The sequence below is a fragment of the Apium graveolens genome, chromosome 2, assembly GCF_009905375.1.
Source record: "Apium graveolens cultivar Ventura chromosome 2, ASM990537v1, whole genome shotgun sequence".
In the NCBI taxonomy this organism is placed as follows: domain Eukaryota; kingdom Viridiplantae; phylum Streptophyta; class Magnoliopsida; order Apiales; family Apiaceae; genus Apium; species Apium graveolens.
In genome coordinates this window covers 16,368,861-16,382,717 of record NC_133648.1, presented here as the reverse complement: position 1 = coordinate 16,382,717, position 13,857 = coordinate 16,368,861, and the positions used below count along the sequence as shown (strand labels likewise).

Below are 13,857 nucleotides of genomic sequence, written 5' to 3'. Positions count from 1 at the left end.
GTAAAGAGTTGCTGGACGGATCTTCCCGTGCATACAGAGGGTTCTTTTCATGTACAACAGGTAGTTGATAGGACTGGTGTTGGTGATGAGCAGTTCAGGTGAGTGACTAGGCGTATGGAGGCCAGGCACGATATTCACCATCATTTTGCTAAAGATTTGACACAGGCTTTGGGCACTATTTTCCGAGCCACTGGTGTCGAGGTTGATCGGCCACCTGATCCTCCACCCAAGGAGGGTGATCTTTTCGACGACTAGGTATGCCTGAAATCCTTATTATTACCTTCAACGAGGATATTGAAAATTTTAAGTTTGGGGGTGATAATGTAAGGATTAGTTTGTGTGTGTCCATATAGATTCATATAGATTCATGTTGCATGTTTAGTTGTATTTTATTCATACTTTTGCATGATTGTTCATATAGGACATATTTATTTATGATATTATTTGAGTTCATATAGTTGTATTTGCATGCATATAGCATGATGCCTTAGGTTGATCTATTTATGTCTGATAAATTGATGTTAATTTGAGTGTAGTGATGATGAATAGAGTGATGTTTAAGTCCTAATGAATTGATTAGCATGCCAGAAACAAATATTTTCGTAAAGTCTTATAGGGTTGCTTTTGATCTAGATCATGATCATACTTGTTTGTTGTTGAGATTTAATCACTTGGTTATATTTAGAATTTTTGGTATTCTCGTAATGACAATAAGAACACTGAATTTTTAAACTAGAGAAAAACTTGGATTTCATTGCTAGTTATTGTAAGGCTAGGAGTCAAATGGCTAGTAGCCGGCTCATATTTTTATGAGTAGTCTAGGGTTGAATTTAATGGAGCGAAACGCACTCATTCAGAAAAAAGAAAAAAAAATAGAAAAGAAAAAAAGAAAAAAAAAGTATGTGTTTATGCATAATTGATCAAAAGTGAGCTCTTTAATACTCGAGTTATTAAGTTCTAGGAGACTTTGTGCCTAGTGACCTAAGGCTTTTATAGTCTGGGATCCGCTAACCTAACGCTCGCTACATCGGTATTATTGCATAAGTTTTTTGTGGACCTCATTCATTGCACGATCAAGTAAGCATCTTTATTATGTGTTCAATAATAGCATGAATTCTTGTATAACTCTAGTAAAATGAAGGTGTTGTGAGTCATTATACGTCTAACGTCTATTCTAGTTATAAACTTGTGATTATTTTGATGAGAGATAAGTTATGGTTATTGATCTAGTATAGAGAGTATATCTGTTAAGCATCCACACACACACATTTCTGGTTTGTGAGTTGGTTTATGGGATTTATTCGAGCTCTGTTTTGAGTCATTGCATTCTTAGAGGCATCATCTTATTCTTTTGGTTATGGTTATTCTGATGGGATCGATTGCATTATCATTTAGTTGCATTCACGTAGTTGCATTGATGTATTAGGTTTGTTTTATAGATTTGAATCTGTTTATGCCTGAGGACAAACATCGATTCATATTTGGGGGTGTGATAAGTGGATTTTATATCTACTTGGAATGCTTCATTATAAGCTTAAGTTGGTATTTTGGACTCAAGTTGTTGGTATTTTTGATGTATTTTTGTGTTATTGCATTTCAGGCATCAGTTAAATGAAGAAAGGAGTTTTTCAAGGAAATATGCTGAAAAGACATCAGAATTGGAAGCATATGCCATTCTCAAGTTGTAGAGAATCTCATTAGCTTCGCGTGGGCAGTTGAATCGCCTAATTCTGACAAGCATAACTCAAGATACGGCGAAAATAAGAAATGTCAGAATTTTTCTAGAATATCCGCGCGGCCGCTCCAGAAGGCCGCGCGGTCGCGCCTGGTTTCTGCCCCAGAATCCTGATTTTAGTCAAAATTGAAGATTTTGAGAGTCTTGGTCATCCTGGAGCCTATATATACCCATAAAAAGATGTTTTTAACAAGAAGGAGGCCTGGGAGAGCAATAAGAAGACCTAGAGAGCACGAGAAGGCTACGAAGAAGAAGACTCTTATTTTATTCAATATAGTTGATACTTGGATGCTTGTTTTTGATTTTTCTTTAAACCCTAGTGCTCTTATATTATTTATTATCATGCTTTCATTGGAACCCATGGTGACGATGAGTTCAGTTATGAACTAATCGTTATCGTGGGGTTTTAACGGATTTACTTATGGATATCTATAGTTAATTTGTTTTAATATCTTGGTGTGTGGAGATTGATTGATATCCTAGTATTGGTTGTGCTTATTCGTCTTATGTGTGTGGCTAACATATAAGATAGCTTGTTAATCTCTATTGAAGCGAAAGTGAATATAGAGATTTAGAACTTGTCATGCTAGCATAGGTTCATGTAGTTGTTATGCATGATTCGTAGGTAATTTTAACCATCTTACTTGTCCTATGTAATCACAATAGATAACTTATGCTTTAATCCATTATGTTGTTAAATTTTATATACATATAGGGTCTTAATATAATTGATGTCTATTCAGCTTCTATCTCTTTTGTGGATGTCTGATAGTATGTTATTCGTGCAACAAAAGTTGGCGTTTAGCAGTTTTATGTTATCTGATTAGTGTCATCACCATTGCATGCTAAGGTTAAGAATAATAAGGCTATTGAATGAAGTATTTAATGAAGTTAGAATCCCATGTTTGTCTCATATAAGTAATTCACCCTCAATTTTCTTAGTTAATGTTATTTAGTATAATATCTTAGTTTAATCAAACCCAATTTGTTATTTGTCTTAGCATTGAACGATAGCCATACATTGTTGCATAGGTGCAGAAATTGAACTTAACCTAATCCAGTCTCTGTGGGAACGAATCTAATTTATATCTTATACTACTTGCAAACGCGTATACTTGCGTGAATTTTAGCACGTGTTTTCGCCCTAACAAGTTTTTGGCGCCGCTGCCGGGGACTCGGTGTTAATTTTAGTTTATGTGCTTGTCATCAGTGGTCGTTAAAGTTCACTGACTCAGATTCTTTTACTTTCACGGTTTATTTGTTTGTGTTTCAGGTACTCATTATAATGGGGGATCCAGCAGCACAAACGAAAGCCTTGATAGATTTTTCTCAACCCAAGATCAATAACATTTAATCTAGCATTGTCAGGACAGCGATCGCAGCTAAATCCTTCGAGATCAAGCCTGACATAATTCAGATGGTACAGAACTCAGTTCAGTTGGGGGTTCACCAATGAAAGATCCCAATACACACATTAGGGATTTCATAGAGATCTGCGACACCTTTAGGTTCAATGGTGTTTCTGAAGATGCTATAAAGCTGATGCTTTTCCCATTCTCTCTGAGGGATAAAGCTAAGTGCTAGTTACATTCTCTACCAGCAGATTCTATCACTACTTGGGACGATCTTGCTCAGAAGTTTCTCACTAAATTCTTCCCAATGGCGAAGACTGCTGCAATCAGGAATGCAATTACTCAATTTACGCAGCAATCAGGAGAATGTCTATATAAAGCTTGGGAGCACTTCAAGGAGATGCTTATGAAGTGTCCTCATCATGGAATGCCTGATTGGATGATCATCACTTGCTTCTATAACGGGTTAGAAGCATAGTCAAGACCCATTCTCGACGCAGCATCAGGTGGAGCATTATGGGCAAAGAGCTATAAGGAAGCTTATGATCTAATTGAACTGATGGCTGCTAATGAATATCAGTATCCAACTCAAAGATTGCCACATGGCAAGGTAGCAGGTGTTTTTCAAGTGGAAACAGCTACGACTAGCACTGCTCAACTAAAGGCGTTGTCTATGAAGATCGATTCTCTGGCTAACTATGGTGTTAATCAAACAACCAGAGTTTGTGAGCTGTGTGTAGGTTCGTATACGACAGAGCAATGCGCTATATCTAGTGAATCAAATTAGTTTGGAAGCAACTTTCAGAGATCACAGTAACCAGTTCTAGATACTTATTGTAACGCCCTCCAGACCCGGGGTATAAGTCTGGGGGTTACTAGCTAATCACCAAACCTATAAAATCTGATTAACAAATAATAAAGAAATAAAACTAAACCCCTTTAATAATAACCAGGATCTTTTTAGGTTGAAGTATGAAAACATGAACCACTAACTACTTTATTACAAACCAAATTTAAAATCTCACAAACTCTCTTTATTACAAACCATTGTCTAATTCATTTTAAACTAAGTTCCACTTTTATTCAAACACACACACTATCTATCAACACTCCACCAGCTCAGGCAACTCAAAGCTTTCTTCCTGGATTGGGATCAACACCTTGGGTATGAGAGGATCCCAAGGCTTGACCCGCATCTTTACCACTCGAGTCCTGATGAGTTTCATATTCCTTCTTAACTGAAAACAATAAGGTGAATAACAAAAAAAAGGGTGAGCCAAAAACTACTCAACAAGTCCACAAAATATAAACAGTGTTAAGGCAATATAAATGAATCCGTAACCCGGGTATATCTGCAAAGATATAACCCCACGAGAATAGAAAAAGGCCATTACTGGCGAATACAAACGAACTAAACTGGACTCAAGTTCACAGCTATACCCTGCTGATCAGCCAGGATACAGTGCAGATCTATATCTCACTATATAGATCCCGTCGGGCACCCAGGCACTACGGCTCATCTCAAGGATCCGGTTATGTCCCGGTCCTAAGGATTAAGTAAACTTAATCCCCAAAGTAGTATTATCCAGTCCCTGGAATAGCAACCGGAACAATCGGTATGCTTTGATAAATTCTAACCACCAGAATATATCAATAATTGTGAATAACAATTGGAATATGAACGATGAATTCAAATGAAGAGAATAATTCAAGAATCGAACTGAAATATGAACAAAAGAATTAAAATAGTACAAGCGTGATAAGAATTTGAAATGAATATCACTATTCTGAAAGTAGAATAGGGGAGAAACTTGCCTTCTGCGCGACTCACTGCAATCAAATCACTTTTCATCTATCACCTACTCGACCTGCCTTGCTGGTTTAGCTTCTGTTAGCAAAATAGACCGGTTAAGCCATTTTGTACTTCAATTGTATCTTGAATGGACTTCATTTCGTTCCTATTATCTACCCATGCGCTTATGACTGACTCGTATATTGCATATAAACAAGTAAGACTCGATTAACCACATAATACACATAGGCACATAAGTACATAATCATTTTTATAGTTAAAATAATTTTTAGAATCAAAATCGACTCACTGATTGCTCCACTAATCACCTTCTACCTCATTTCCCATTTTCCGGAATTTTTCGGACTCGTCTCGGCACGCATTTCGATTGATAATCAAGCAATTGATAAAGTCAACAAATTTCTAGAAGAAATTAGGTCTTCATATTATTTTTAAAGAAAAGGATTTATTTTTCTGAGTCAAATGGCTTTCGTTTCGCTCGAATTGGACTAACGGTCTAATTAATATCAATTAAACATTGATAAATCAATTTATTATTTAATATAAATAATTATTACAAATTTTTAAATCCTAAAATAATTTTTAAATAATTATTTAAGAAAAATCCAAGTCAAAAATAATTTATCCTATAATTTTTGGAGTTAAAATGAACATGTTATGATTTATCGAAAGTTATTTGATTAATTATTTCGATAATTAATCACTTTTAAATGATTAATAAATAATAAATAACTAATAAATAATTAATGAGTAATTATTTAATAATTTAAAATAATTAATCCCTAATTATTAGGATTAATCACAATTTATTGCAAATATTTACAACTTATTATAATTTACTCGATTAGATCGATTATTTACAAATAGATAATCGATAAAATCAACTGTTACGATAACTATCGAATAAATAAACTATTATTCGAATCAGAATCCAATTCACCGATCAACTACTCGCATTTCAACGAGTTATTCGCATAATTATTGAAATATCACGATTATTATTACAGTTTATACGATTTAAATAAAATTTCTATATTTAATTATCCGATACGAATAATTATTACGTAATCTAGAAGAAAGTAAATATATAAATCGATACTCATACTCCGAATTCTTAAAATTCGAAACGTTACTCGAATAATTCCGAGTCACTCTCTTTAATCGATTAATTATCGAATCAATAATCGAATTAATCGATCCAATTATATAATTCCATTTATTAAAGAATTAACTAAATAATAAATAATAAATAATAAATAATTACCTAAATAAATAATTAAATAATTAAATTAATAATTGTATTTTCGAATTTCTAACTTAATAAAATAATTTAGAAATTATTTACAAATTATTTCAGATTTTTAATCTGATTTTTATTTGATTTTTATAATTTACAAAATTAAATTCTGTTTTATCAAAATAAAAGTAAATATATTTAATTCCAGAAACATAATTCAGATAAACCAATTGGGGGATTTTGGATCGAAACCGGGTTGTTTTCCGGGTTAACAACCGGGTCAGGGATGGCTAACCGGGTCGGGAAGAACACGACCGGTTTCTGGAAAATCTCCAGGTTCCGGCGGTTCCTCGCCGGACTCCGGCGAGCTTAAATTATGAACTTAACGTGATGTTTCTGCTTCGTTTTCGACGCGAATCCATTCCAGATCCTCCCTGTAGTTCAGCCCCGCCCTCGATTATCCTTAACACCGCCTGCACCATCTTCTCCGACGAAAAACGTCCAGAATCCGGCGACCTTCAACCCAAGTCCGGCGAGCTCGATTTCCAGGCAATACCAGCATCATTCGAATCGTTGTTTGATGGGTTTTCGTTCAGAATTTCACGAGGAACACAACTAAACTAATATCATAATCTAATAACCCCTATAACAAGTTCTCCGATCAAATCATAATTATTTCCGGCCAAAACTCAAAATCACGATTCCGTATACGAAAAATTACGAATAATATATCAAAATAAAGCTATTAACTTCTACAATCAAACCCAGCCATCCACAACAATCACAGCATCACCAAAATCACAGAAAATCGAATCAAAAATTCGGATAAACCTACGAACTCGAACCATACCCTCCTGGGGTTATACCAATCAATTGAATACTCAAAATCATCCTCATGACTCAGGGAAAACTATACGAATCATCAAAATCATCAAACAATTCAAGAATCAAAAATGCCTAATTTGACTATAAACCCTAAAATACGAATTAAAAATCAAAGCAATAAAACACAAAATTGATGACATAAATAGAAAGTAGAGATCAAGAGCTTTCGATTGACTACTCACATGCTTGATTTGGAAATCAGAATCACGATGAAATCGCTGGTGGAAGTCAAGAACACCAAACCCTAATTTCTGGAAAATTGGGGAAATTACAGAATTTCTGATTTTTAATTAATTAAATTATTAATAATTAGGGTATTTATAGTGTGAAAAATAATACCCCTAAATAAAATTAAGGGGCTAATTACACTCCTAATAAAAATATTTGGCCCTAATTTTTATAATTTTTGGGTATTAAAAATTAATTTATAAATATTTTATATATACAATATATATGCCAAAATTTCCAAAAAATAGTGAATAATGCAAAAATACAAAGAAATGGTATAAATAAAAGTCATATAATTTTATAAAAATAAAAATGTGATTTTTGTGGGGTTTTTAACACCCAATGGGGCCCGGAAAAGTCATTTTTTGCAAAACGAGAAAATTTATAAAATATCTAGATGTTCAAAATAATGCGATGGTAAAAGCCGTTTGATGAAAAATAAGGCCCATTATTTTATTTGAAATACTGGCTTTAAAATCATGGTTTGGGTCATAAAACGTTTGAAATGAAAATGATGAATGTAAAATAAAATATCCGAGGAATATCTTAAAAATACAAAAATAACACGGAATACACGTAACACGTAACAATTTAGGGTTTAACAGATAATCACACATAAATGACATATTAATACACATAATTTGTTATAAATATGATATAATACAACGTAAATTTCCCAAGCGTTACATCCTTCCCCCTTAATAGGATTCTATCCTCAGAAGCTTCTACGAAAACAAATGAGGGTATTTCTCTAACATTTCACTTTCAAGTTCCCAGGTTGATTCTTCAACCATAGGATTTCTCCACAACACTCACACTAAATATACAAACTTATTTCTCAATACTTTTTTTCGCCGATCTAAAATTCTTATCGGCTGTTCTACAAAAGATAAATCAGGTTGGATCTCTATCGGCTCATACTTTATTATATGCCTAGAATCAGGATTATATCGCTTAAGCATCGACACGTGAAACACATTGTGAATATGTTGCATATGAGGCGGTAAAGCTAATTCGTACGCAACTTTTCCTACTTTCTTCAAAATTTCAAACGGTTCGACGTATCGTGGCTTCAATTTACCCTTATTGCCAAATCTGATCAATCCTTTCCATGACGATATTTTGAGTAATACGTGTTCTCCTTCCTGATAGTCCATATCCTTCCTTGCTTGGTCTGCATATTTGCGTTGCCTGTTTTGTGCTGCATCGAGTCATTTCTGAATGAGTTCAATCTTTTCTTTAGTTTGTTGAATTAATTCTGGACCCAAAATCTTGCATTCTCCAACTTCATCCCAATGTATTGGTGATCTGCATTTTCTTCCGTATAATGCTTCGTACGGTGGCATTCCAATGCTTACGTTATAAGAAAATTCCACCAAAGGTAAATGCTCATCCCAACTGCCTTCGAAATCGATCGCACAAACTCGTAGCATATTTTCAATCGTTTGGATAGTTCTTTCACTTTGCCCATCGGTTTGTGGATGATAAGCGGTACTCATGTTTAATTTATTTCCAAGACATTCTTGAAATTGTTTCAAAAATCTTGAGTTGAAACGAGGATCTCGATCAGACACGATAGATATTGGAACTCCATGTCGCATCACAATTTCCTTGAGATATAAGTGCACTAGCTTGTCAAGCGAAAATCTTTCATTAATCGGTAGAAAATGTGCCGACTTCGTGAGTCTATCAATGATTACCCATATCGCATCATGATTTGCCCTAGTCCTCGGTAGTCCTACTACAAAATCCATCGCTAGATGTTCCCATTTCCATTCTGGAATGTCTAACGGTTGTAATAATCCGCTCGGACGTTGATGTTCCGCTTTAACTCTCTGGCATATGTAGCATTTACTAACCCATTCTGCTATTTCCTTCTTCATATTCAGCCACCAAAAGTTTTCCTTCAGATCGCGATACATTTTTGTGCTTCCTGGATGAATGGAATATTTTAAGCTCTGCACATCTCGCAATATCTCTTCTTTTAGTTCTGCCAAGTTAGGGATCCAGATTCTCGATACAAAGCGTAAAATTCCTTCATTATCCTTCTGAGTTGTGATCTCTTCTCCCGTTAAGTCGTCATCTTGACCCATCACTTCTTCTTAACAGCGGCGAACCTTCTCTAGCAACTCCGGTTGGAAAGTCATAGCGTAGATAGCTTCTATCGATTCATTAGGAATACGAATCTCGATTTCCAATATTTCGAATTCCTTGGCTAATTCTTCGCATGAAGTTAACAAATTCAATCTTTCTTTTCTGCTTAGCGCATCTGCTACAACATTTGCTTTCCCTGGATGATAACTTATTGTGACATCATAATCTTTAATCAATTCCAGCCATCGACGTTGATGCATGTTCAGTTCCTTTTGTGTAAAGATATACTTCAGACTTTTATGATCTGTATAGATTTCACACTTTTCACCGTAGAGATAGTGTCTCCAAAGCTTCAATGCAAATACGATCGCTGCCAATTCTAGGTCATACGTAGGATATTTCTGCTCATGAGGTTTAAGTTGTCTCGAAGCATATGCAATGACGTTACTGTGCTGCATCAATACACATCCTAACCCGCGATACGAAGCATCGCTGTAAATGACGAAATTCCCATGCTCGTCTGGTAATACAAGTACCGGTGCGGTTACTAACCGATTCTTCAATTCTTGAAAACTTTCTTCACATTTATCATTCCATACGAACTTTTCACTTTTTCGAGTTAACTTGGTCAACGGCGTTGCTAGTTTCGTAAAATCTTTAACAAATCTTTTATAATATCCTGCCAATCCCAAGAAACTTCGAACTTCTGTCGGTGACTTTGGCCTTTCCCAATTTAACACAGCTTCAATCTTCACTGGATTGACTTGGATGCCTTCTCTACTGATGATATGCCCTAGAAATTGTACTTCTTTCAACCAGAATTCACATTTCAAAAATTTCGCGTACAGTTGCTCTTTCCTCAGAATTTCCAAAGCTATCCTCAAGTGTTCTGCATGCTCTTCTTTCCGTCTTTGAGTAAATCAAGATGTCATCAATAAATAAAATCACGAATTTGTCCAAATATTTCTTGAATACCCGATTCATCAGATCCATGAATGCTGCTGGCGCGTTTGTCAAACCGAATGCCATTACCAAAAACTCGTAATGCCCATATCTCGTACGAAACGTAGTCTTTGGAATATCTTCAACTTTAATCTTCAATTGATGATAGCCTGATCGCAAATCTATTTTCGAAAACCATGCAGCTCCTTTTAGCTGATCGAACAAATCGTCAATTCTCGGTAAAGGATACTTGTTCTTGATGGTGAGTTTATTCAATTCCCGATATTCGATGCATAATCGCATGCTGCCATCCTTCTTCTTCACGAATAACACCGGTGCACCCCATGGGGATACACTGGGTCGTATGATGCCTCGGTCTAGAAGATCTTGCAATTGCGTTGACAATTCTTTCATCTCGACTGGAGCCATTCGATATGGAGCTTTCGAAACTGGTTCGATACCTGGTGCTAGATCAATCGTGAACTCAATTTCTCAATCTGGTGGTAACCCTAGAAGCTCGTCTGAAAAGACGTCTGGAAATTCACACACAACTAGAATGTCTTCTATTCTAGGACTTCCTTTTTCAGTATCTAACACGTAAGCTATGTACACCTCACATCCTTGTCGAAGCAACCATTTCTGCATTATTGTGAGAAATTTCTTCCGCTTTTTTTCGCCCTTGAATATCACCGTTGCATTTTCCGCAGTTCGCAATTTGACTTTCTTATTCGCGCAATCTATCTGAGCATTATGACATGCTAACCAGTCCATTCCCAAAATGATATTGAACTCTCCTAGCTTAAAAGGAATTAAGTTTACAGAAAAATGATGTCCAGCTATCTCTATATCACACGCAGAACACACTCGATCCACTGGAACTTGGTCGTCATTCGCTAATTTTATAATTAACGTCTCGCCCAACCATTCGATTTCGTAATGTAATTTATCAAGAAATTTTTCAGAAATAAATGAACGGGTAGCTCCAGAATCAATTAATACTTTTGAATCTATGGAGTTCACCAAAAGCGTACCTGCGATCACACTTGGACTCTGCACTGCTTCTTTCATTTTCATGTTGAAAGTCCTTGCCCTGGGTTGATTAGGCGGCGGTGGCGGAGGTAATGCCAATACTTTCGGAATACCGGCTGTCATTGCTGGTCCTTTACAATTTCTAGCGATATGCTCTTTCTTTCCGCATTGGTAGCAAGTGATTTCTGCTGTCTTTCCCGTTGGACATTCGTTAGAATAGTGCCCTTTCTGCTTGCATTTGAAACATGTCACATCTGCTTTAATACATATGCCGATATGCTTGCGTCCACAAGTTTTGCAATACGGCACTGGAACCTTAACAATTCCCTGCTGTTTGGGGGCTTGGAAATGATTACCTGCTTTCCGGGTACCTTGTCCTATCCTTTTGAAATTCAAATTTGTCCGGGCTTGAAATCCCGGCTTCCTGCTAGAGCGGTCTTGGAAACTTCCCTGTCCTCTATCTCATTGAGATCTTTCACTTTCTCCTTCGATAATCAAGGCTTTCTGAACCACGGCAGTATACGTTGTCAATTCAAAAACTGCAACCTGTCCATGGATCCACGGTCGTAATCCCTCTTGAAACCTCTGAACTCGTTTCTCTTTAGTGTCCACCTGTTCTGGGATAAACCTAGACAACTCATTAAATTTGGCTTCATACTCTGTCATAGACATACTTCCCTGCTTCAGTTCCAAAAACTTTATCTGCATCTGATTCCTTACGTAACGAGGAAAATGTTTCTCTAAAAACAACTCTTTAAACTTATCCCAAGCAATAACATCTTCACCCTCTAAAGCCTTTTTAGATTCCTACCAATAATTTGCCTCTTTTTTCAACAAGTAACTAGCAAAATCAGTCTTCTGGTCCTCACCTATCTTTACTAGTGCAAACGCTTTCTCTATTTCTTTTAACCAGGTGGTGGCTTTAATAGGATCAGTAGACCCGTCAAATTCTGGAGGTTTAACTGACTGAAACTGCCTAAAAGTAATAACAGGTAATACTGGTGGTAATTGAGGTTCAGGACGAGGTGGCTGCTGTAACATTTGTTATTGGATTTATTGTTATTGATGCTGCATCTGTTGTTGCATCATTACCATCTGTTGTTGCATCAGATGGAACATTTGGTTCATGGTCTCATTAGTCTGACCTTCGGAATTGCTGTCAGAGGTCTCAGCCCTAGTCTTTCTTTTTGGTGCCATCTTCTTCTGATAATAAAATAGGTGATATTTCTTTAACAGTTTAATAAACAGTTGAGGTAAGAAAATAATTTATCCTGTATTAACAACATACTTTAAATAAAGAAAACATTTACTGAATATAAAAACTGGAAATGTAAACAATTAAATAAAATGGTTGTACTTTTCTCTCTCTTTTTTTTCAACAGGAATTATAATATGGAAAGCTGTAAAACAATAAAGTGAAAGTAAATGCTGTAGAACTGTAAAGACTGAAATTTAGATAAAAGAAATTTGAAAAGTTCAGTTTATATATATGTGACACCAGCCTCAGGTGTAAATGCTTGATACAAAAAGTATCGTGCTACTGGTAATCACTACGGCTACAAGTCATACTACCGCTAAAGGTCAAACTACTACTACAGGTTAAACTACTAGTACACACATACACACTACTCACTAGGTTATACTATGCTGCCTCTATATACATCTGTACTCTGAAGTCACTGTCTCAAAACCGTCACTGTCTCAAAACCCAGGCGGAATACGCCTAAGCTCATCCCTAAATGCCTGGACCAAAGTCTGTGCCAAGCGGAATATCCTGTAGAACTCTGCGAAAGAAGGTGGTCCCTCATGGGTCAAATCATCAAGCTCCCAAGTGGCACTCATCAACACCGACTGCAATCGCTGTCTCATATAGTAATCCGGCTGTAGGGCTGCTAACGGTCCTCTGTCCCTATGATCAAACAGATGCATGATCTCTCGACACTGTGCCCGCCAATACTCCACATCATCCCTCATAACCCTGTACTCATGGTATGGTACCATATGCGGCTGAGCAACCTGACCTACTGACTCCTGTGAAAGAACCCTCGGTATGCCTGCACCCTGCTGTGGTAACCCTAGCTGTAGATCCACATCATGCTCTCCCATCCCCTCGACTGGAATCATCTGAAACACATCCGGCTCTGGGGCATGCACTGGTATAGGAGGTAACAATGGGGGTGGTGGTAACTCCTGCTCAATCCCCGATATAAACTGATGCTCAACTGGTAAATGAACCATCGGCTCAAAGAACTCAAATGGATCAAACAACTCTATGGGGTCATGAACTATCCCCCGTACTGGTGGTACCGGCTCCTGTAGCAATGGTGGTGGAGGTGGTAGAGGAGGAAACATATACTCAGATACTGGAGGTATAACTGGTGCTGCTGGCCCGGTGACTGTCCTCTCAGAAGATGCAGAATAACCAGAAGATTCCATATGATAATATACCAAAGAAAAGAAAAGGTCACTAAACAGTCCTAAGATTTATACTTCATAATCTAATCTGACCTAAATCCTAACATTAATCTCCCTATTTACTGTT

At 36.5% G+C, this 13,857-nt stretch overlaps 1 non-coding gene across 1 annotated transcript; it reads right to left on the bottom strand.

Annotated features, from left to right (window-relative positions):
* Positions 1-3,409: 3,409 nt before the first annotated feature.
* On the bottom strand, positions 3,410-3,516 carry LOC141709446 (small nucleolar RNA R71). Its single transcript, XR_012570021.1, has one exon. It is a non-coding gene; the product is annotated as a small nucleolar RNA R71 (small nucleolar RNA).
* Positions 3,517-13,857: the final 10,341 nt, after the last annotated feature.